We start from the raw sequence: 25,378 nt of genomic DNA on the forward strand, positions 1-25,378 counted from the left end.
GCTGTGATAATGTTTCAAGTCCCTTGCGATGCCGAGTGGTTCTCAGTCATCGACTTGTCGCAAGCATTCTTTTCGGTGCCTCTTCATGAGGACAGCCAATTCCTCTTTTGTTTCAAATTCTTAGACAGAGTGTACAGTTGGTGTCAAATTCCTCAAGGGTTTTCTGAGTCACCGTCAATCTTCAATCAGATTCTAAAGAAAGATTTGGAAGCATTAGAATTGCCATTCGAGTCAACTCTAGTACAGTACATTGATGACTTACTGATTGCATCAAAGACAGAAAGTGGCTGCACAGCCGATACCATTGCTCTGTTGAACCATTTGGGAAGGAATGGACATAAGGTGTCTCCTTCCAAATTGCAGTTCTGTCAGAAGAAAGTGAAAAACTTGGGTCACCAGATAGAGAAAGGGTCACGGAGAATAATGAAGGAAAGAATAACAAGTGTACTTCAAATGAGTCCACCAAAGACAAGGAGGGAGGTGAGGAAGTTTTTGGGAATGGTGGGCTATTGTCGTCAGTGGATTCCCAACTTCTCGACTCTAGCAAAGCCTTTACTGAAGCTGACCCAGAAGGATGCCTTGGATCAAATTGAGCTGAAAGGAGATGAGATGGATGCTTTTATTGAATTGAAAGAATGCATGTGCAGGGCTCCAGCATTAGGTATGCCTGATTACACAAAGCCTTTCACATTGTTTTGTCATGAACGTGATGCATGTTCTTTGTCTGTCTTGACTCAAGCCCATAGTGGCATAAACAGACCAGTAGCGTATTTTTCAGCTACTTTGGATCCGGTCGCAGCAGCACTTCCAGGGTGTTTGCGCGCCGTAGCAGCAGTTGGTATCAGCCTCACTCAGAGTGAAGGAATAGTGATGGGACACCCAGTAACAGTCATGGTCCCTCACTCAGTTGAGATACTTTTGACCCGCTCCCGAACGCAACACATGACTGGAGCAAGACTCACAAGGTATGAAACGATAATTCTGGGCTCACCGAATGTGCAGCTGAAAAGGTGCACTACGTTGAATCCAGCAACCTTGCTTCCTGGAGAAAATGCTGAAATTGAGAACGCCGAAGACGTCGAGCATGACTGCCTTCAGGTGACTGAATTTTGCACAAAACCTCGACCTGACATTAAGGATACTAAGCTTGATGAAAATGACCAAATTGTTTTCGTTGATGGTTCATGTCTAAGAGATGGGATGGGAATTTTGAAAGCAGGATATGCTGTATGTACTGTAACAGGTGTCTTGGAAGCGTCCTGGCTTCAAGGAGTCTATTCTGCACAAGTAGCAGAACTTGTAGCCCTTACAAGAGCATGTCAACTGTCTGCATTGATGAAAGTCACCATTTACACCGATAGTCAGTACGGGTTTGGAATTGTGCACGACTTTGGACAACTATGGTCACAGAGAGGTTTCCTGACTTCTTCAGGATCCCCAGTGAAAAACGGGGAGAGAATAAGGGAATTGTTACACGCCATTCAAATGCCAGCCGAAGTTGCAGTGGTAAAGTGTAGTGCTCATACAAAAGGACAGGACTATGTCTCTCTGGGAAATGCATATGCAGAACAAGTCGCAAGATTTTGTGCCTTGAACTGTATATTACTCAGGGATGAATGGAATTCGATAAGTGAACCAGAACTCGAACCAGCTGAAGCATTTGCCTTGAAGGTCGTAGATACAATAGATGAATTAAAAGCATTACAGAATAACGTCAGGGAGGATGAAAGAGATTCCTGGATTAAATCACAATGTATAAAGAGACCAGATGAGTTATGGGTTTCAAATGAGGGAAAATTTGTTTTGCCAAACAGTCTCTTATCACAGCTTGCACGGTTCTATCATGGGCAAGCTCACCTAGGGAGAGATGCCATGATAAGATTGTTCAAAACTGATTGGTTTAACCCCAGATTTCGTCAAGCTGCAGAAGCAGTTTGCCATCGATGTGTTATTTGCCAGCAGATGAACCCAGGAAAGGGAACAGTAGTGAACGCGAGCCACATTGGCAGGGCCAGTGGCCCGTTTAGTAGAATGCAGATGGACTTCATTGAGATGCCTGTGCATGGAGGTCTGAAGTATGTGTTGGTGATTGAGTGCATTTTTAGTCACTGGATTGAAGCATACCCCACACGTAGAAATGACAGCCTTACAGTTGCAAAACTATTGTTGAGGGAGTTAATACCACGTTTCGGATTCCCGATCTCTTTAGAATCAGATAGGGGAAGTCACTTCAATAACGAGGTGATAAAGTTACTTTGCGCAGCGCTGAACATTGAGCAAAAACTGCATTGTAGCTATCGCCCTGAAGCCTCAGGACTGGTGGAGCAAATGAATGGTACACTGAAATCAAGAATGGCGAAAATATGTGCATCGACAAATTTGAAATGGCCTGACGCATTGCCCTTGGTGCTAATGTCAATGAGAAACACCCCTGATAGAAAGACTGGATTGTCTCCGCACGAAATTCTCATGGGCAGGGCTATGAGACTTCCTGCAGTTCCCGCAAACGCGCTTTTGAATATTACAGATGATATGGTGTTAGACTACTGCAAAGGTCTGGCTGACGTGGTTCGCTCTTTCTCTCACCAGGTGGAAGCAACCACCTTGCCACCGATCCAAGGTCCAGGACACACACTGAAAGCAGGTGACTGGGTCGTGGTAAAGAAGCACCTGAGAAAGTCGTGTCTGGAACCCCGTTGGAAAGGCCCTTTCCAAGTGATCCTGACGACCACTACCGCTGTGAAGTGTACGGGAGTTCCCAACTGGATTCACGCCAGTCACACAAAGAAAGTGTTGTGTCCCACAGATGAGGAAGTTGAAGCGCTGAAACTGCCAGTGCCTGATAAAACAGTGCTGAGCGCTGAGACAGAGCAAAACCAAACTGAAAGCGAACGGGCAGGAACGGGAGAGAGAGAGATATTCTCTGAGGACGAAGCGACCAACTCACTTGGGGAAGACCAAGGAGAAAGTTCAGACAGCGACGAAGCAGCTGAAGGTGACAAAGAACCTGAAGCAGCTGAGGGTAGCAAAGAGCCTGAAGCAGCTGAAGGTGATAAAGAGCCTGAAGAAGCTGAAAGTGATAAAGAGTCTGAAGAAAGTAACGGTGACGAAGGGCTCGAAAGAGGTGAAAAAGCAGGAGAGCCTGATCAGAGGAGGGCTTTCCCAGAAGAAGACGATAGAGAAAAAGAAAAGGAGAACGTGATTGTTTCCCCAGAAGGAGGGGACAAGGCAGAACAGAACAAAACAGTTCAAGATTCCACAGAAAAGGTCGCAGGTCCATCAAATGGACACGGTGCAAAGAGGAGACTAAGTATATCACCAATAAAACAAAGGACTAAAGAAAGTTTGAACGACGGAGAAAGGCCAAAAGTGAAAGAGAAAAGAAAGGAAGTGACTGTCGTGGTACCATCCTCAAGTGAAGGAAAAGATTTGGCCAAAGAGGAAAGCACCAGCGAGGCAGAATCGAAAAGAGAGGCAAAATTGAAAAGGAAAAGGATACCAAACAGGAGATATTCCGGTCCAGAATGGGCATATGTAGTCAATGACGATTGGACTGACGAATTTGTATCTCTTAGCCTCGAGAACGAAGAAGAAGAGATACCAATAGAAAAGAAAAGTTTTATGGACTCTGTCGATTGAAAGGGTGATAAATGACATTGCTTGCTACAATCTAACGTGATACAAACAACCAGCTGAGACATTGCTAAACCGGATAAGACACTTGCTGAACTGATAAAAGACTGAGTTATTGCCGAATTGAGACAAATGCTGCTAACCGATAAGTGACTGGCCTCTTGAAGAAGACGGTGTGAACATTGCGCTCGTTCAGCTTTGTAACTAAATTGCTAAATAGTTTCCTTTATAGGTGCTTCTAGCTCTCTGATTCTATACAGATCATGACGCAAAACAGTAGAAAGAAATATTGTAAATATGCGTGTATAGGCTTGATAATTGCATGTGTACTAATAATAATGGCAATAGTGCTTGGAATGCATGGTAAGGGTGAGAATGAGAAAATTGATGCTTCTACTTTTGCTCCTGTTACTGTCACAGAACTAACCGCACTGAAAAGACTAGAATTAGATGAGAGACACTTGCATGATAAGAAAGAACTTTCGTATAATGTTTTCTATCGCTTGCTAACAGAATATGTTGAGACTATGGATGCGAAAGATTGTTATGTGTGCACACAGATACCGACATCAGTAAAGGAAGGGGTGACTTATCACCACATGCCTCTTACATACGGGATTACGTGTAGTATAGTAATGTCTAGATTTTATGGTCAAACTAACATACAGTATTTCTACTCGAATTATGATGTTACCTTTGCATATGTTTCTATAATAGCGCAGCTAAGCCAGATTGCTAAAGATTGGGATGCTAAAATAATGAGGGAGTTTTTCGAGCCAATGCAACCTTTTGAAACGGCTCACGCTCATAGGGAAAACCTCACCTGCTCGCTCTCTGCAGTAGAAATAAGCTTTTTAGATCGCACAGATGATAGAAGGGCACAAATGAATGCGAAATTAGAAAAGGAACTACATAAGAGGACTTCAGTAGATAATTATGATTTTGCCGCAATAAAGACACAAGGGAGAATAGCTTTAGATGCTTGGCATGTAGGGAAATTTTGTATATATCGAGGTGAATCTTATTATGATAAAATTTTCGTAGGAGCGAGTGAGTGTAAACATACGTTTATCTTTAAGGCCAAATGGACATTCATGATGAACGGACTTGACCCTGTCATTCCAGGTGTATATTACATTTGTGGGTATAATGCCTATTATCGTCTTCCGAAGGGATGGTGGTGAAGATGTTATTTGGGTATAGTGTTCCCAAAGGTTTATCAGCTGGATGACCTATCGATGATTCCAAAGACATCTGGATCCCATCGTATCCAGAAAAGAGAGACCGCAGCTGCTGTGGTAGGAGATATATTTGGAGCCATGATTCCTTCGTTGGGAGTTGTGCTGAATTCCATCAAAATAAGAAAGTTGTCTACTATAGTGGATAACATGTTGACAAAGTTTTCAGGTGCTATAATAATGATAGATGCTGAACTTGCAGCGGAAAGAGCTATGACTCTTCAAAACAGGCTTGCCTTAGACATTCTTTTAGCAAAGGATGGCGGCGTTTGCAAAATGCTTGGTGCGCGCCACTGTTGCACGTATATTCCCGACAACAGTGTGAAAATTAAAACTATGCTTGCTAATCTAACAAAAGAGAGTGCGGACTTGAAGGAATTGAAAGAACCAGGAATGTGGGAGAAGGTTGGAAAAGGACTTGCTTCAGTGGGAAATTGGATTGGGGGAATTTGGAATGGAATATTACTAAAAATAATACAGGGAATTTTAATAGTACTGATTTGCATATTTGGAATTTGGGGAATAAAAAGGGGAATAATAATGCTTATGGAAAGAATCAAAAGACGGAAGGAAGAGAAAATGATGAAAAGAATGGCAGAAGAATATAAAGCGAAAACTAGGGGAATTAAAAGGAAAAGAGAACTGACAGAATTTTAATGGAATAAAATTTGTGGGCATGATTTGGTGTGATGACAAGTAGTCATCAGAGGAGGGATTGATGAAGCTGAAATGAAGGTTTTACATTTATTGACGCATAAACGTAGTGTGAAATAATCATGTGTGACTTTAACCGAACTAATAAAGATTGTACGGGGACAAAATGTGCCCTCAGAGTAGTTTGCCAACATTTATAAGCGTGCTTTATATAACGTGGTGTATTAGAATTGCACTAATCCGACATAATCATAAACGTGTGCTACGATTTGCTTGTTTGAAATGTTTTAGCTTAGCATAACTTTAGTGCAGGCTTCGGCCTAGTTGCCTGGTCTCACGGTTTAGATGCTCGTATTTTTCCAATGTGCTAATAAACGTGTATTTTTGCTTGAAGCTGTACTTTTCCACTGAGATCGTTCACATGCTTATCTTAAGGTTTCGTGCCAGCCTGGCATACTTCTCTCTTTACTCCAAGGTCAATCTGCAGGTGCGGACAATGGAAGCTCTGAAAGTGAGTTAATTGGTATAAAATGTTGCAACTTGCGTACTCGTCTCCAAGGATAATGTATGCTTAAGTAAAAGCTTGAGAACTGTTGTTTTTGATTGGACAATTTGAAGTCAACCTATGAACCCTCCAATGGAAGACCCTACTGGATTTGAACTGTTGTCTATAAAAACCAGGTGCACGAGAGGAAAGCAGCCATTATTGGACATCCCGCCATTTTGTAGACCTTGCAGCTATTATGGCCCACTTTGCTGCGACGCCATTTTGAAAGAGACTTTGATGCTTTCTCTAATCGAGAGAAAGAGACTTAAATGATTCTTACCCTAGAGACTTTAACTTGAATTTGTCCCTTTGCATGAAGTAGTAGTTCATCTTGCCGCCGTGAGGCAACTGCCCCGTCCACCCCTGCCCCTTTGCCCCGTCCCATGTTGATCGAGAAACGGTACCTGTGAGACGAAGACTTCCTTGAATGCTGATTGAAATTGGTAAATATGAAAGGAAATTGTAAAATTGCATTGTGTTTCTTTTAGGTAACCAACTGCTGATTTTTTTGATAAGAGCCCTAGTTAGGAGTTTTTCTAAATTAATGTTGCTAAATTGTTTTTGCATGAAGTCCCACATGCCGATGCTAATTTGAGGTTAGATGAGGAAACATACAAAATCATTATAGGTAAACGTAGGAGTGAAGTGATTGGTAATCAGTAGGACCAACTATTTTGTGCGGCCAGTGTGAAGGACAGTAAATAATTTTGGAGGGCTATATCCAACTTTACATCCTAGGATAATAAGGCATCTTTGATTGATTGCCACATAAGGAGGGAAGTGTGGGAGGAACTCTTTACTAAAATACACCAATAATGTAGCTCCCCCTCAACTTGGGGCAGGGGAAGATTTCCCCCCATTGCCTCCATTATTTTCTCTGTAAGAAGTGGCTACGGCTATCCAGAAGAACATGGGTGGAAAAGCTCCGGGCCCTGATTGTGTCCTAATAGATATCACTAGGTGCAATATAGATCTTTGGGCCCTGTTGCTGATAAACCTCTATAATTGTCTTGGTCTTGGCTAGGTTCAACAATTGTCCCAATTTTCAAAAAGGAGAACAGGGCAGATCCCAAATGCTACAGAACTATTTCTTTGATTGATATTCCTGCAAATGTTTTGGGCAGAGAGCTACATAACAGGACTCTAGAATGGGCCTCTGTTAATAAAGTGATAACCAAGTGCCAAATGGCTTCAGAAGTGGTCTTGGCACAATTGACTAATATCTTCATTTGAACTTATCATTGGCAAGTATACAGAGGCCAAAAATCAGAACTATACCTAGCATTTATGGATTTGTCAATGGCATTTGATTGTGTGAATTGAAGGAAGCTGTGGCAACTTTTAATGGATTTAGATATGGATCTCGCTCTTTTGCATATGCTGATTGCCCTCTATACAGCACCAAGGCTAGGGTGAGATTCGGAAGAAACAGTTAACTCACAAATGAATTCAGTATATGTCGGGGGTATGGCAGGGGTGCATCCTTGCCCTGCTCTTTTTTATTTTATACATAAATGAACTAAGTACGCAGCTTATTCAGTGCACGCCCAATGTGCCTAGGATCAAGTGCACCCCATCCCTGCGTTACTCTATGCCCATGAAGCGGTTTTAATCCCATGCACTCTCAATGCCTTGTGTTGTTTGGTGCACAATTTTATGGATTTTATTGGGAGCTTAGATTTACACACCAATTTTACTAAGTCATGTTTAATGACATGTGGGCGTAAGTGTAAGAAACTCTTGTCTTTTCTCATAGGGAACAATGTACTGTACAGCACAAGCACTTTTTCCTATTTGGGAGTAACTTTTAGTTCATCTGGCTCCTGGGCCCTGCATATGGCATGTAGTATGATTACGTTTTTGAGGGCTGTGGGTTCTTTATTGTCTTTCCCGTTGTCTAAAGGTGAAAGACAGTTAAACTCTCTTTTGAAAATACATTCTACTCAGTGTGCTCCAAGAACAACCTACAGGGCAGGAATCCGGGCCCTGGGCAATTTAATACATCTGCAAAGGGAAGAAGATCACTTTTTTTCTGAGATTACTTTTAATACCCCCTCTATTGCCAGTTTCTAATGTCACAATGAGCATGGTGTAGGCTACCTAAGTGATATCATTCAAAGTAGGCAGTGTTATTATGGCTGGCTGTGTGGAGCTCCGATGACACAGTATTAACTAAAGAAATAATAACAGATTGTTTGCTTTATGACAGGGGCCTTTCTAGCCCATGTCTATCCGAAGTTAAGAATGGTTTGGCCTCAGTTGGTCTAGTTGAGTGCTTTCCTTACAGGAACCAGGGTGTACCTATTAGTAAAAGGCATGTAAAAGAGGTGTTGTTGGAGCACACCAAAGAATTGAAGTTGAGGGCAGAAGAGTTAAAGCCAAGCATAATGATTTACATACACTTCACCTTGGGGGGGCCTGTCGCCAGGGTATTTGTGGAACATTAATGTAAGCTGGCAAAGATCTTTATTGTTCAGGTTTTGGGGTGGCATTATGAAGTACTCCGTTTGCTTCGCTATTGGTTACAAACCAAATCTTAGTTTTAAGTGATGTCCCTGCCCCAATTTACAAAAGCAAACCATGATTCATTTTCTCTTCTTTGTGATTACTATTTGATGGTCACCAAAATATATCTTAAGCCCCTTTTGTAGTATAGGAATACTTACAGTTGCTTCGATGCTCATCATTTTTTATGGAGTTGGCTGATGACGAAATTTGTAGACAAATGTAAAAAAAAATTCAGGCTCCAACCTGCTCGAGGAGATCTATGAGTCTAGATTAGACACATAACTGTATGGGTTATAGCTGATATATTTGTGTGAAGTTTGGATACACTAGTGTACCTATAACTGTGTATTTTATTATATGATGGTTTGTATTTCATCCTTTTTATCCTCAATTTAAAGTTTTTTCTTATTGATTATCTGTGTTTTACATGCTTTGTTTTCTATTAAATTAGCCAAATAAAGAGGACTTTTACTTCCCATTCAAGATTTTTTTTCTCATTAAGAACAAGCAGCCAATCAAAATGAGGGCAACACATGGCAAAACTTTGCTTTTTTGAAAGATTGACCAATCAGATTCCTAAAATAGCTACACTCTAGTTGTCTACCCTTTCAACCAACATGAATAGGTTCCTGAGTTTGGGACCATTCTAATATGCCGTTGTCAGCATGAGCAGGCATACAGAAGGTTTTATGGATTTTAAACCCATCGATTTAGTTGGTTTATTTCATGAGCAGACGCTTGCAGTTTGTTAAACCTATGTTTGCTCTGCAAGCGAACCACAGAACTGGTGAAATTCAGCTAATGAAGAATTGGGGGTGTTTAGGCGTAGGCCGACACCCACGGAGTTTTCGGGCAGGTGGTGTAGTGGATAGGTACTTTAGGGGATAGATGGCGGGAGGTGTAGTTTTTTCATGAGCAGGAAAGGTTTTCTACCAGGCAGGGCTTTTAGGTTTAGGAGTTTCCCTATCCCTTTCCGGAGTGCTAGATGAGCGCCCAGAGTTGGTCCCTTCTTACATTGGAAGCCAAGGGTCAGGTCCATTTGCTGCAGCTTGAATCCTGGATCAAGCCTGGGTGCAGCGGAGGCCACAGCGGAGAGCGGCAGGAGGTTTGGTGGCGGCCGTGATGGCCTGCTCGCCACCCAAGAAGAAAATGAAAAAAGCAAGGAAGCCTAAGAAGGAGGTGAGTGGGGTGGGGAAAAGCAGTGCTGTTCCCCTTGGAAGGCGGAAGGCGTGAGCTGATAAGCCTTTCTGGGCAGAGGTGGTTTTAAGTATGACCACATGTGCACAAGGAGCTCTGGATGGTCCTAAGCCCCTGATGGAGCTGCTTGCAGCAGAGGACGGCAGCTTACGTGCTCCCATTTCAGCTGCTTTGCAGATGGGAGAAAGGGGCTTCAGTGGGCTGCCTGTGGACCCTTGAGGGGGCAGGAGGAGTGTCCGCCACGCACGATGAAAAAAGTATTGGGCCTGCATGAGCCTGTGAAGTGGCACACATGCAGGCAGGGGGCAGGTAATTGAGAGAATTGGCCCTGCCATTAGATTTGTCAAGGAAAGGCAGACAGGCCTCATCGGATAATCAAAATGGTGATGTTGGCTCAGCGTGTGGGGCCATGGGCAGGGATGTTGGACTTGTCTGTGGGGACAGGAGTGCCAGGTCCCCTTTTATAGATATGAGTTTTTTGCCAGGTGCTACAAGAAAGAGAGGGGTAGTTTTTGATAACCCCATGGTGGTGAACAGGGAATAGGGATAGACCTTATACAGGCCGGCAGCCTTCATACAGGCCAGTGCCCAAGGGTTTTCTACAGAGGGCTTTGGTGAGGGGTCCATTCAATGCAGAGACAAGAATCAAGGGCTGAGGCACAGTAGTTTGAGAAGGCATCAGGGTCTGATGGTGGATGGTGACAATCAGTAGAGGGGACATGGGGGAGCAAGCCTGTTGGGGCTGGGGACAGATGGGCCTCCATGTGCAGCTCCCGGGACTGCATGTGGAGTTCCTGGGAGGGTGGCCCTTCAGGCACAGTGCCAGCATTTGGGGGCAGGTGACAGTGGATCCCAGAGGAGATTGATAGTGCCCTGGTAGCAGTTCCTGATGCGGGGAAGTCTAGTGGGAGACATCAAAACTTTGCTGTCTGTGGTGAGAGTACAGCAAGGAGAGCTTAGCAGGGCTCAAAGAACCGGCATTGAAGTCAAAGCACATGCCTATGTGGTCGGGTCTGGAACAATGAGGGACCACAAGCATGAAGGGTTAGCTTTCAGTAGCTTCCCTGCAGCAGCAGCAGTGACAAGGTGGATTATCAAAGGTTCATGTTGATCTGGATGTGGTTGATGACCAGAGTTACCTGGTACGAGTGGCGATTGGCATAGAGGTGTGGATGGGGGAATGAATGAGGTTTTGGACCTTGATGAGGACAAGCTGGAAGAAGGTAAACTACGTGAGGCTGTGCAAGAGGAAGCAGCATGGTGGTGAGCACTTAATGATTCACATCATGGGTGCCAGGAGTTTGTTGATGACACACCAGCTAGTGTCTTTCAGGCTACAAAGAGGAATATAAGGTCAAGAGATGCTGGACCTCAAACTGGACATGGCATGGCGGCACCTCAATGGACCGCGAGACAGGTCAAAACATTGAAAGCAGGTAGGGAGAGGTTGAGTACCGACACAATCAGTGGGTGTGGGCACGTGGCAAAGTGAGGAGGAGACTGGGTACAGCTTGGTTAAAAGGAAGTACGTCTAGGTCCAGGGTACATGTGAGGATGGTAAGGTTACATCATTTGACATAGAAGAAAAAGGGTTGGGGACGGACGCTAGTAATAGGGAAATGAGTAAAGAGGAAGCATAGAAGAAAGAAGTTAAGCACTAAAATGTTTCCATATATTGACACTGCAAAGCCATTGGGGGTGCATCTTACCACGGCTACAAAGGAGAGAATTTGGCTAAAGAAGGGCCCAAAGAGGAGACGTACAAGGTATCCAAGTGCCCAAAATTGCCAGTAAATATTGAAAATTTGACAGCTGCATTCATAATGTATACACGCCTATATTGTGAAAAATTCCCTAAGCAGTGTGCGGCTCTCTTTAGGTATTTGGATGTTGTGTGCAAAGTGCAGATTACATCGAGTGATTGGGTATGGGTAAGATATGATGAAGAGTTTAGGGCATGATTCATGGATGATGAGAAAGATGTATGTGGACAACTAGATAATGAACTTTTCTTGCAAACGATGTCTCCAGCAAAGCCGACGACATACACGGCCAGTGGTTGGCCAGTGTTCTATAGGACCTTTCTAGTGTGCTCCCCCATGAGGGAGTGGACTGGGGGAGGACAGGTAAACACAGCTAAATTGTGGTGGATATTTAACAAAGGATTGTGAAACAGAGAGTATTGCTGTTTTAAGCAATAATGGTCCCAATACTGGGGAGGCATCCACGTTTGCAATATGGCCCTCAGAAAGAGAGTGCTCAGAGAACACAGCAAGGGGGTTAGTGGCAGAATAGTGGGGGGCAGTGGCAGTCAGGAAGCGATAGGGCCAGAGGGAGAAGTGGCCAGCACAACATGGGTAAGGGCTCATACACCAGTTAACTTTAAACTAGGGAGGTAGGTGAGCACTTATTATGAAGTTTTGAATTTGGTTTTAAGTTGAGTTATGAGGGTCCCCGAGAGCGTCACTTGGCTAAGAATTTGTGTCCCGTCCAAGGCTTGTGTGGAAGAAATTGACAATGGAGGTGGATGAAGGACGGATGGCTGACCCTTTTTACAATTGGCCATTTCCAAATCTGATTACATTTCCCATAGGAGTAGTTCCAAAGAAAGAACCAGGTGAGTTCAGGGTGATTCATCATCTTTCCTGGTCAAAAGGTTGCTCTGTAAATTATATCATTCCCGAGGAGAGGTGCAGAGTGCATTACGGTTCAGTAGATTCAGCAATAGACTTCATGCAAAAGTCTGACAGAGGTGCAATGATGGTAAAGTGTGACAACGAAAAGCGCTTCGACGCCTCGTCAGGGGTAGTAAGCGCTATATAAATACGATTACAATTACAAATTACAATTACATCGAAACAGCTTTTCGGCTGTGGTCAGTTCAACCAGAGGATTTTGAACTCATGGGGATTCAGTTTGCTGGTTGCGTTTTGTGGACAAAGCTCTGCCAATGGGTTGTTCTGTTTTCTGTTCACTGTTTGAAGCATTCAGTGCCATGTTGCAGCAATTGTTTCTTTGAGTTAAAGGTTCAGCAGCTATGACACATTATTTTGACACGTTTTTTTATGGTCGGAACACCAAATTCTTTGATGTTGAAACACCTGCTGGACAGATTTCTAACTCTGTTACAGGATATATGGGTCCTAATCGCTACTGAAAAAACATGTGGACCAGTTGAGATTTTGAATTTTTTGGAAGTGGAGTTAGTTGCAGTGAAGATGGAAGTGTGGCTGCCTGAGGACAAGAGAGTGACTTTGTAGAGGTTGTTGAATTAAATGTTAGCGAAAGACCCAGCAAAAGTAAAAGACAACTAAGTGCTGCTGGGGATTCAAAATTTATTTTTTAGGGTGGTTAAAGCAGGGCACATGTTTTTTTGAAGATTGGGCATGTCTCTATCCGGGGCTTCACTTCCGGATCATAGAATCAGACCAAAGGCAGATGTCAAAGAGGATTTGAGAGCATGGATACATTTTTGCAGGATTTCAATAGAGTCTCCATGGAAGGTTTGGGAGAAATAGTTGAGTGGTCTTTAGAGTTGTTTTCTGACATGGAAGGTGGTGCAGGTTTTAGATTATTTTGGCATGAAAAGTGGTTTGCAGAAGAATGGCCCGATCATTGGAGGAATGGAGGTTGCAGCACTGCATTTTTGGAGTATTTTCCATTGATGGTGACAGTGTGTGTCTGTGGCAGAGAGTTCCTCAACAAGAAAGTACTTTTTCATATGGGCAATCTGTCAGTAGTGCACATTGTGAATACAAGGTCTGCAAGGGATTTGCAGGCTCTGATGCTATTACAAGTTTTTTGTTTTGCAATATTTGCATCTCAATGTGGTTTTTAGGGGCAAGCACATCACAGGAGTAGTAAACAGCGTTGCAGATGTTCTTTCTTGTTCTCACTGACAGAAATTCCGTGAGCTAGTGCCCGGGAGTGATGCAGAGAAGACAACAATGCCAGGGTACCTGTGGCCATGGAGAAGCAAGGTTGATGCAGCTGATCAAGGGTTAATTTTCAGCGTCAACATGAAGAGCAACCAAAAAAGCATGGAATGAGTTCAGGGAGTCTGGAGCTCGGAAAAGGAGATTAAAGATGAAGGGTATTTGTGCACGGAGGATGTGGTGAAATTCATTACTACCACAATTGAGAAAGGCTTATTATCTATGATGATTGCGGGCAAAATTGAGGTTTAAGCATTTTTGGGAAGTTGTATTGGGGCTATGAGCCATCAGCAGGTGAGTTGGGAAGGATATTGTTGGAAAGTTGGGCGAAAGACCAGGGTCCGACAGTAAGAGTACAGGGGCCAATAACACTTTACCTGCCAAAACAGCTGATTGGCATTTTGCCGCATGTATGCATAAATGTAGGAGAGAGTGTACTGTTTACAGTGGTGATGGGGTTGCCACATAAACGTACAAATGTACAACAGAGTGTACTGTTTGAAGTGGTGCTGGTGTGGTTGTTTTTATGGCGAGTGGGTGAAGTGGTTGGGACCAGAAAGTTTGGGGGTATCCAAATGAAAGATGTACATGTCTCAACGAATAAGATAAAAGTGTGGATGCCCAAATCCAAGATGGATCAAAAAGGCAGAGTGAAAGTGTGTGACGCTCAGAAGTTATCCTGACAAGACAGTATGTCCAGTACATTGGTGGCACACTTATAGGAAAGAGATTCCATCAGAATCTCTGTTTTATCATGCTTCTGGGGAAAAGGTTTTGCAGTCCCAGGTACTAGGGGTGTTTCAGAAGGCATTGTGTAGTTTGGGGATGCCTGGTCAGATTTGCATTTAGGAGAAAATGATCTGGTGCAGTTGAAAGGCTTAGCCGTTACACAGAGTGTTAATGAAGAACTGGTAGAGATTAAGAGGATATGGTTAGGCACAACGGTGGTTTGGAAGGAGTTTGTGCCTAGGAGGTGTTCGAGGGGTAACCAGATACCAGGAGCAATCGACAGGGCCAGGAAGAAGTGAAACAGGGATAGCCAAAGTTTTTGCCACACAGAAGGGATAAGGGTTTTGCAACATACTGGTATTTGAACAGAGCAATTTTTTCCCAGAGGCGGTCTTCATTTGTCATCGTTAGGGATGGACTTGTAGTTTTTACAGTTAAGGTCAATGTTGTACACCTTGTTGAGGGATCTGGAATGAGGAGGGGTACAGAAAACTCTATGAAGTTTTTCTGGTGGAGGTAGCTTGGACAGTTTGAAATATTTATTGTAGCTGGGTTGGACAGGTTGATATATTTCAGAGACGCAATGGAAGGATGGAGGGTCAATTTGAAAGGCTAGAGGAAGCCAAGTATTGACTGACATGGTATAGTTGCACTGGTAAAATGTTGGTGTAAACAGAGAATGGTGAAGTGTGAGTGACAAGTGAAGGTTACGATGATTTATCGGGGGTGGTAGATGGATAGGTTCTACATTGTATTAGTGAGGCCGGGGTTGTATAGTATGAATGGGTAGTTGCCAAGGCTGTTATAGTAAAAGTTGCACCTGACTCATTAAAGCTGCCTTTCCCACATCAAGCATGTTCCAAAAGTCTTATGAGAGCCCCGTGCTGCCCGATTGGTTTTGCAAGTTTTTTTCCTGCTTATCCCTGCACACAACTACTCAAAAGTGTGAATCTTTGGAGAGCACCTTGGCATAATAACAGACTGACTAACAATTATTGTTTGCTTCATGGTCACGTATAAGCCGACAAGCACACCAGATACATGTGCACGCTTCGGGACCCTCCATATCTGCCCGGGCTCTGGATTTGAAGGGTCAGTACTCTATTAAGTGTAAAGCAAATATTCAGAAAGTGACAGTGACACAGTGATCTCTGCTGGAGGGGCATATGTGTTTATATTAATTGCCATTTATTACCTTCTATACAGAATTCCAGTTTCTAGCCACTAGAATGTACAACAGTTATCAGTGTGGCTCTACCAACAGTTTGACACAGGAGGAGAATTAATGCTGTCTGGAGATTCTTAAGAATTCACTGATTATTTGTTTATTACTCCTTATTTAAAGAAGGAAAATATAGTTTCAAATCAGGGCATCATGTTAAACACACAAATCAAGCATTGGAACAGTCTTTGTGCTTTATTGGTGGACAATGTAGTTTGAGGACATTATGTCGATAAAGTGTTGCTTAAATTAATCTATTTATTTAGGACAGCTGCCCTGCATAACGCATAACGAGGTTGGGATTGAAACAATTATTACACTCAATCAAACTGTTTATTGCTTCAAGGTGAAGTGTTGCTTGGTTTGTCTGGAAATAATCCAACCTAATGTATTTCTTTGTGTACTCTCAAATGTAGAAACCGACCAGAATTTAGATTCCATAAGTCTACAAGGATGAAAAATCTAAGGGTAACATCTTTACAAAGATACAGGCTTCAGTGCAGTGCCATTTGATTATGCACTTTAAATAACACTGGCCCTAAAAATTAACAATCCGGATACTCTTGACATACTAGTGAAAGAAGTGCAATTGTATATTTTATTGAGTAATCTAATGTCAGAGCACATTCTGCAGGAAACTCTAGCGGTCTTATTTAAAGCATGAGATAATTAACAAGGCTTCATTTTTCGATCTCGCCTACCAGAAAGATTTTTAGCTGTCTGTAGGCAAAGGTCTTGTGGACCACACAAAAAAGTTACAGGGAGCCTATAGCTCATCTATTGCACACCACTGGTTGACTTTATTGTCATTCTCAATTGCTTACTTCTAATTCCATGGCTTGCGTTCCTCTACTTATGTTTGCTCCTCCCCCGAATCATAGCCTCATTACCATCCTTTTTTATTGGCTAACTTGCAACCGTCCACTGATTACATTTAGGTAATTACTTTTACCTCTTAATTAAGCACTCCATGAGAGTATATTTGTTTTCTTGTACTCTACCTCTATCTCTCTCTCATGCCTGCTGCTTCCCAGCTCAAATAAAAAACCTTTTGCTTCCACTTCAGCTGTCCTCTACCTGCTCCTCCCACGTTCCCCCACCCCTCAATAGTATATTTATTTTTGGGTGCCCTGCAGCAGCCATTTGCTACTGTGCTATTGCTCCCTCACATTAGAGCACCACCATTGCTCCCATGCCAACCACTGACTTCCTGCTGCTCCCCACACCTGCCACTCACACCACCTTCCACTGTTCCCCCACCCATCATGGCCCTATCAATTTTTTTATGTTTAATGTTTGTGGAGGGCCTAGAGGCTGCAATTTCTGCTGAATTGCTCCACATTTCAAAGAGTGTTTTTTCCACTGCTAATTACCTCAGATATTACAGCACTCATGACAACTTTTATATAGTCTATAGAAATAGCAGTTAATCATTAGAAATCAAATTATTGAAGAAAAAACTGTGCATGGGGAGGCCTGAGTATAGTTACCTTAGGCCGCAAGGTATAGTTACTTGAAATAACTATCACTATAATTGCTGAATTTCAGTGGTTTTGTACAAGGGAAATCTGAGCTATACTGTAAAGACTTTGTAACTTTTGTTTTTTTGTGGATTTCTAAGGATTTTCTTTCAATTTTATTTCCTAACTATAACATCCCTGCAACCTGAGTGTGTGAGGGGGGGGGGGTGTGAGTGGGTGTGTGTGGTTATGTGGGTGTGTAAGTGGGTGTGTGAATGTGCTGGGTGTGTGAGTGGAAGCATGAGTTTGTGAGTGGTTTTGTGGGTCTGTGAGTGGGTGTGTGAGTGGCTGTTTGGGTGTGTGAGTGCTGTGTGAATGGTTGTGTGGTTATGTAAGTGGGTGTGTGAGTGGCTTTGAGGGTCTCTGAGTGTGTGTGTGAGTGGCTGTATGAATGGTTGTGTGGATGTGTAAGTGGGTGTGTGAAATCTGTGTGGGTCTGTGAGTGGCTGTATGAGTGGCTGCATGGGTATGTGAGGTGGTGTTTGTGTGGCTGTATGAGTGTGTGAGTGGGTGTGTAAGTGGTTGTGTGTCTGAGTGAGTGTGTGAGTGGTTGTGTAGGTTTTTGAGTGGGTGTGTGTGGCTGTAAGGGTGTGTGAATGGTTGTGTGTGTGTGTATGGTGGTGAGTGAGTGAGTGTGTGAGTAGGTATGTTGATCTCTGAGTGAGTGGGTTTTTTAATTGGGGTATGGATTCCTGAATCCTCCACAAATTCATCCAAATCTACCCGAATCCGTGAGGATCCAGGGAGGATCTGTGGCTCCTCATGCTGTAAAAAAAAAGGTTTTTGGACAGTTTCTTGCCCATGAGTGGTCCCTCACAGACCCCTCCATTAGTCCCAGTGGGGCGGGGTACCTCTACCCTGACCCCTTCTATCACTTTTTATCTTTATTTTGCCACCCTGGAAACTGAGTCCCAAAGAGCAAAACGGCGACTGCAACTTTCTTCTCAGGTTCCGGCCAGCCAATCACAACATTGATTTTTGCACAAGGATTCGCAAACCTGGGGAGGAGCTGCAGAGGATCAGCATTCCTATAAATATACAAATTTGAATTTTCTTTAATATCTCAAAATCTACTGAATGGATTTACACCAAATAACAAAGAGGGCTCTTTTTTTGGACCAAGAGCTACCTTTCTGACAAATTTGGTGTAATTCCATCCAGCTGCTTGGCCTCTCTTCCTGTTCAAAATCCCTATGGAAATTAACAAGGAGAACACTGGACGAAATTACACCAAGGCCCAGGTTCTCAAAGCTTTCGTGTCGGCTTAGCATTACGTTTTTAAAGCTAAACTGACACTGACATTTTTTTGGCATTTACAAACCAACGCAAATAGGTATTTGAGTAGGTTTGTGTGGCGAAGTAACACAAAGCAATGCAAAAGGCTGCTTTACATTTACTTTGCTCAAGGGGGTGTTACATGGGCGGTTAATGGGTGTACCCGGGCTACCATCCATGATTTTTTACGCTAAACCCAATTCTAAAAGATCAAAAGAAAGAGTGTAACTCCTTTTAAAGGCAGGCGTAAAAGGGAGAAATGTTTTATGTCTCCCTGCTTTTCCGACTTTGCACGTGTGTTGCACTTTACAGCACACATACAAAGTAGGAAAAGCATTTGCACTTGAAAAGCCATAGTATTTTGTTCAGGAAGTATACCCTTCCTGTAAAAAACCTGTGCTAGACTCAGGCACACACCCTAGCACTAAGGCGCTGAGGTGTGTGCGTGGCTCACGGCATCTGAATATGGCGCCTGCACTAGGGAAAGGGGAGGAAAGTGCCATTTCTAAAAGAACATGGCACTCTCCTGCTCTCTCCTTGTCACGCAACACAGCAACTTTGGGTGCTGCACTGCGTTGCCCATCACCTACCTAAATCTGGACCCAAATTTGGCAGAAAGGTAGCTTTGGTCAAGAAAGTGCACTTTTTTTTGTTATTTGGTGTAAATCTATTCAGTAGTTTTTGAGAATTTTTTTATATATAGGGACGCAAAGGCTCAGAAAACTTTTCTGATTTCGTACTGAGATCTGATTGGCTGACAACACTTCAACAAGAAAGTTTTGGCAGCCATGTTGGGACTCGTCTTCAGTCGAGTCCCAGAAAAAAAAAAAAAAAAAAGAAAACGGGCCAGGGTAGGTACACCCTGACCCCTTAACTCTGGTGCTGAGGGAACCCCCATAGAGGAAAAAACCTTTTTAAACATTTTTTGGCAGGAGTCGTGGTGGATCCACTGATAATTAAAAAAAAAACAAGTGTGGGTTCCCACGCTTGTTTATAAGAAGCCCCCAGGTAGGTCAGGTGCCAGGGACATTGAAATATTCAATGCGGGGTGGCCGCCTGGCTCTCCAAACCCCAGGGACCATCACAACCTGGAGGCTAACAATTAATGAAATGCGGGGGGCGGCACTGCTGCAGCCCCCCAAGGACTGTCACCTCCCCGAGCTAAGAACTAATTAAATGTGGGGGGGTCACCTGTCTCCCCTGCAGTCCCAGGGACCACCACCTTCCCAGGGATAGGACATAATTAAATGTAGGGGGGTTGCCTGCCCCCCACCCCCATAGCCTGAGGGACTGCCACCTTCTCAGGGCTAACAACTAAGAAAATTAAAGAAGGAAAGGCGGACGGTCAAGGTTCCTCAGCCCCGGGGACCACCACCACCCAAGGGCTGCTTCACATTGGAGGGGTGCCACAGGCCCCCAGAGCTTTAACAACTCCCGCCAAGTCAGAGCAAACATTCTGCTTTCTGCAAGTGAGAGCTTGCAGAAAGTGGAGTTTTCATCTGTTTCTCTGCATGCAAACATGCGATCTTGCAGAGAAGCAGATGAAAACATTGATCCTGCAAGCAGGGACCTGCTTTAAAGAAGCTGCCTGCTTGTGGGAGGAATGCCAGCTTCGGCTGCAGTCCTGTAACTATCTCTCTCCCATCCCGTAATGGGATGGACAAGAGAGAGAGAGAGACATTGGGCCCAATTACGAGTTCAGTGGACAGGAAGATCTGTCCGCCGAACTTCCGACGGGGAGGTTGCCACCTTACTGGTGACCACCCCGCTGGCCCTATTACATCTTCCCCACTGGGCTGATGGGCAGAAACCAAGGTTATATAGGCCAAACATGCTCTCAAATAAGCCATTGCAGGAAGGTGTGTAACAGCTGAAGGTGCACACCAAAAATAATAGTCAAGTCTGGTGTGGTGAATAGGCACCATGTGAGTGTTTTCAGAGACATATATAAATATATATTAACACAAAAAATAGTAACAGTGTCACCAGAGGTATTGTGGATGTCAGCGAAATGCAGGTAGTTCTCTTGTGTGTTAATTTCTCTATTACTGCAGTGCTTTGTGTGGCATGAATATTGGGGTCGAAGGATACTGATATAGAGGGCTAAACTTTGCATGAGGATGGCTAAAGATTTTTTGTATGCTAGAAGAAAAGTCAAGGAAAACTGCTTTGTGGTTCCTGTGTAAGGAGAGCACTAAGGCCCATATTTATACTTTTTGACGCGAAACTGCGTCAAAAAGTATAGCCCCAGTTTGCGGCATTCCAGAGCACCAGCTGGGTGCCAAATGTATGGAACTCCGCAAGCCGGCGCAAAGGGAAATGACGTTAGCCAGGTGGCGAAGCGGTATGAGTGAGGAGGGTTTTGCACCAAAAATTGACATTAGGCTTGTTGGAGGCAAAATAAATTCCTTTAATCAGCCTAGCATCATTTCTTAATGCAAAACAATCCATACTAAATTACTTCTGTCTTATAAAAGACAGGAGTCATGCCCACCACTCCAATGGCCAGCACAGGGGACAAGGGTCCCCTGGGCATGACCATTGCACCCTGTGCCATGTAGGGGGGCCCATTTCAGGGCCCCCAATGGCACTTTGAAAAGGTTTTTAAAATACTTACCTGTACTTACCCCACTTACCTGTGATGGGCACCTGTGGGTGCTTTCCATGGTGGCCTAACGCCTGCACTGACCCAGACATAAAATAATGGCGCTAAGCAGGCTTAACACCATTATTTAGGCCTGCCTCCCCCAGTGCACCTTTTTTGCACCGAGGATAAATGAGGCGCTAGGGGCTTTGAGTCATTTTTTGGATGGGAACGCCTACCTCGCATCTCATTGAGCCAAGGTGGGTTCACGCATCCAAAAAATTACTTTAACGCCAATATTTTGGCCCTAGACTGGTCTAGCGTCATAATATAAAAATTGAGTTAAGTTTGCACTGAATTAGAGTAAAATCAAATTACGCTAATTCAGTGCAAAGAAAGTATAAATTTGCCCCTAAGTGGGAGTGTTCTGTGGTTTTGAGGGTAGGCCAGTAAAGGCATTAGTGCACTGAACACAGTTGTAAGTTGTAAATCAAAAGTGCTGTATAAATTGATACTCCCCTGCTGCATAATTCCAGTGGCCCTGCCAATAACTTATCAATGTTTATATTACAAATGCAGGACATGCCTTCCTCACATTAAGAAGAGGTACAGCATCAGCAAAGTTAGGTTCCACTCTATCTCTCTCTCACACACACAACACATACAGAGCAATCCGCGCATGACACTGCATTGCAAGACCATACTAGTTTGCCTTTGTATGTGGCATAGTTTTCCATAAAAATTAGATTTGGTCGAATCGTGAATGTAATACAGGTGGTTCACAAGAAGTTTTAGTGGACAATAGAGGGTGTCAGGATATTCAAAGGAATAAAGTAATGCCTCGATTGTTACTCTGCTTTGTCACCCTAACTGCAGACAGCCAGCTACATCGTTTGTTGAAGTACTCGCTGCCTAGCGCCATGTACACACCTTTGTTAAAGAGTGCAAAAAAAATTGCGTGATGTCTGGAATAGGGTTTATACTGAATAGGTACCGTTCTAATGCAAAAAGCTATGTGCTGATATCATTTAAAACGTTTCAATATTGGATGTATGCTGTACAGTGCAATACACAGGTAATGTGTCAAGAGTTGAGAGAAATTAAATAATTTATTCTTGTTAGCGCCTGTCTAGAGGAAGTGCAATTTCTTTTTTTACATAAAGCAATCTTTACCATTGTTGATGGATAGGGTTTTGCCTAAAATCCGCTGGTGGTAGTGTGAACTACCCATTGGATTCCTCCTTGATACAATATAGCGAAATGTAAATTGATTTACTCTTAGGACTACTTTCCAGTGCAAAAATTGTTTTGTGTGGGAAAGTACTGTATCAACATTTTGTACCACTTTTTATAGCTTTGACTTTGCACAGGTGCAAAATGTTAACAAATATACCTCACAGTAGCTCTGGGCTGCGCATACACCTTGCGTTCAGCTACATTATTATACCTATGCAGCTATCACCGAAGAAACCACATAAAGACTGGATGAATGAAGCCATCCACAGCAGTGCATAATGGACAACAGGGAAGAAAGGTTCCACTGGGTGCACTGGACGGATTATCTAGTGTGGCCAGTGTATCCTTTCCACAGTGTTGTTCATCGCCTGTTGTCAACTACACTGGGCTGGCTCACAATCCCGCCTCCTCCCCTCCCCCCACCAACACCGCACCCCCGCTCACCTCCCCCCCACACACACAAACGGTGCAGGCCATTTTCTGGTGCTGTGGGTGGTTTTCTTTGTCAGATAGATATGAAGCACAGACAGCATCAGAGAATGGGACATTTACTGGTTAAAAGCAAAAACTCATAACTCAGGACAAAATAACACCGGATGGAGTGAGCATCAGGGAAAGGACCTGCACGGGATAGAAGGACCTGGTAAAAGCACATAGGATGGACCACCTAATAGCAGTACGAGAGACTGTAACGGAAGATGCAGGCGTAGGAAAGTCACTGCAGTATCCCCAGACTACACGGCACAAGGAAAATGAGCCAGATTACCTGCAAAGGCCCATGTCATCCTCCTCCAGACAGTACACATTCAGCTTTTAGACGAAACAGGTACCGACTATACTCAGACCTTCCTTTCAGTCTAAGCTGATTTAAATTGTGATAATTTTGGAGAGAGCAGGGCCTGTGAAGTCCTTGCGCTTGGAGCAGGGAAGCTGCCATAGACATGAACTGTTCAGTAGGTTAAAGCACTTTGGCCCGTATTTATACTCCGTTTGCGCCGAATTAGCGTCGTTTTTTTCGACGCAAATTCGGCGCAAAACTAACGCCATATTTATACTTTGGCGTTAGACGCGTCTAGCGCCAAAGTATGGGCAAATAGCGTCATTTTTTTGCGTGAACGCCTTCCTTGCGTTAATGAGATGCAAGGAAGGCATTCCCGTCTAAAAAAATGACGGCGACGCAAATGCGTCGTATTTATACTCCCGGGCAAAAGTCACGCCCGGGAGGTGGCGGGTCAAAAAACCCCGCATTTGCGCCACTATTTAACGCCTGGGTCAGGGTAGGCGTTAAGGGGCCTGTGGGCTCAAAATGAGCCCACAGGTGCCCTCCTCTGCCCCCAGGGACCCCCCCTGCCACCCCTGCCCACCCCAGGAGGACACCCAAGGATGGAGGGACCCACCCCAGGGACATTCAGGTAAGTTCAGGTAAGTATAATTTTTTATATTTTTTAATTTTTTTGGGGTGGCATAGGGGGGCCTTATTTGTGCCCCCCTACATGCCACTATGCCCAATGACCATGCCCAGGGGACATAAGTCCCCTGGGCATGGCCATTGGGCAAGGGGGCATGACTCCTGTCTTTACTAAGACAGGAGTCATTTAAATGGCGTCTGGGCGTCGAAAATAATGGCGCAAATCGGGTTGAGGCGATTTTTTTGCCTCAACCTGACTTGCCCCATTTTAAGACGCCCTAACGCCATTTTCCCCCTACGCCGGCGCTGCCTGGTCTACGTGGTTTTTTTCCACGCACACCAGGCAGCGCCGGTCTGCTAGCGCCGGCTAACGCCATTCCATAAATACGGCGCCCGCATGGCGCTTCAGAATGGCGTTAGACGGCGCTAAATTTTTTGACGCTAAACTGCGTTAGCGCAGTTTAGCGTCAAAAAGTATAAATATGGGCCTTTATCCAGTGACACAAAGTCGCCCTACTCCGGAACATGCGCTAAGCCTTTCCTCCAAGGCCTTCGACATGCTACGGAAGCAGTGTGGCGCACCTCAGCTTTTCATAAAACAGGCACTTCTGTTGAGCATAGGACTGCGAAGGGCACAATCCCAGTGGTAACAAGAGGCTGTGGGTGACACAGGCATGGGTGTATATAGACATACGGAGAGCTGGCCCACTGAGCTGGCACATTGCTGGAATTACAAAAGTCACATCTGTTTAATTAATAACGAAATAAAAATTCAGTTTACATGAATGAAGTGCAGTCTCCCTTGCAAAGCACCATCTGGTGGGCTGAATCCTTCTATACCACTGCCATGTGTCTATAATATGAAGTACTAATTCCTAGAGGTATGTGCCAGTGTCTACCCCCAGAAAACACCGGAACAAATCGGGAACTGTTACCCCTCCATACTTCCGAAAATAAAGGAAGATTAGAAGAAAGACGTGGGACATAGGTTGGTTTTCTGATGGCAGTACCTACCTTCTATCTTTCAAACTCAGTTATTACATTATGGTAAATGGTTGCAGACACTTACAGACAGCCCTAATTCAGGCATACTGCTGTTGGATTCAAATAACTTTATCATAATTTATGCGAACTAATGTTTGCAAAGAGCTAAGCTAAAGACGACTGCACCTAATGCTTGGCGATATTACATTTAATAAAACAAGTAAACATAGAAGGGGTTAATATCTACTCCAAGCCTCTGGCCTTCATTCAACATGAGGCCTTTGGGCAAACTAGACACCCCCAAAAATGATAATAAGCTGCCACAAGTCAGGGCATGCTCAGAAGTAGGCTTGGAATGGGATACCAATGAAGGGGCTCCTCGCTCAGTATTGAAGGTCCCCAAGGCTTAATGCTACCTAAACTGCCCAAAAAAAAAAAACTGTAGGAAATAGATGGGCACAAAGGAAAAGGATGTTACAGCCCTAATGGTAGTACGGAACTTTTCCCCCTACACATATTTAAATAATTCCCAGTTAGTTTGCAGGTACATCCGAGTATTGCATATGCATCTAATTGAATATATGAATGCTTTAGGCCGAAAAATGAATGTTAATCATTTAAATATATGCTATCTCAGGGTGAACATATATTCATAATTGCATGCAGATTGAGGAATGAATTATGCAGAGTGACTAGGCGTCCACTGTA

This window comes from Pleurodeles waltl, chromosome 5 (genome assembly GCF_031143425.1).
Source record: "Pleurodeles waltl isolate 20211129_DDA chromosome 5, aPleWal1.hap1.20221129, whole genome shotgun sequence".
NCBI classification, from domain to species: domain Eukaryota; kingdom Metazoa; phylum Chordata; class Amphibia; order Caudata; family Salamandridae; genus Pleurodeles; species Pleurodeles waltl.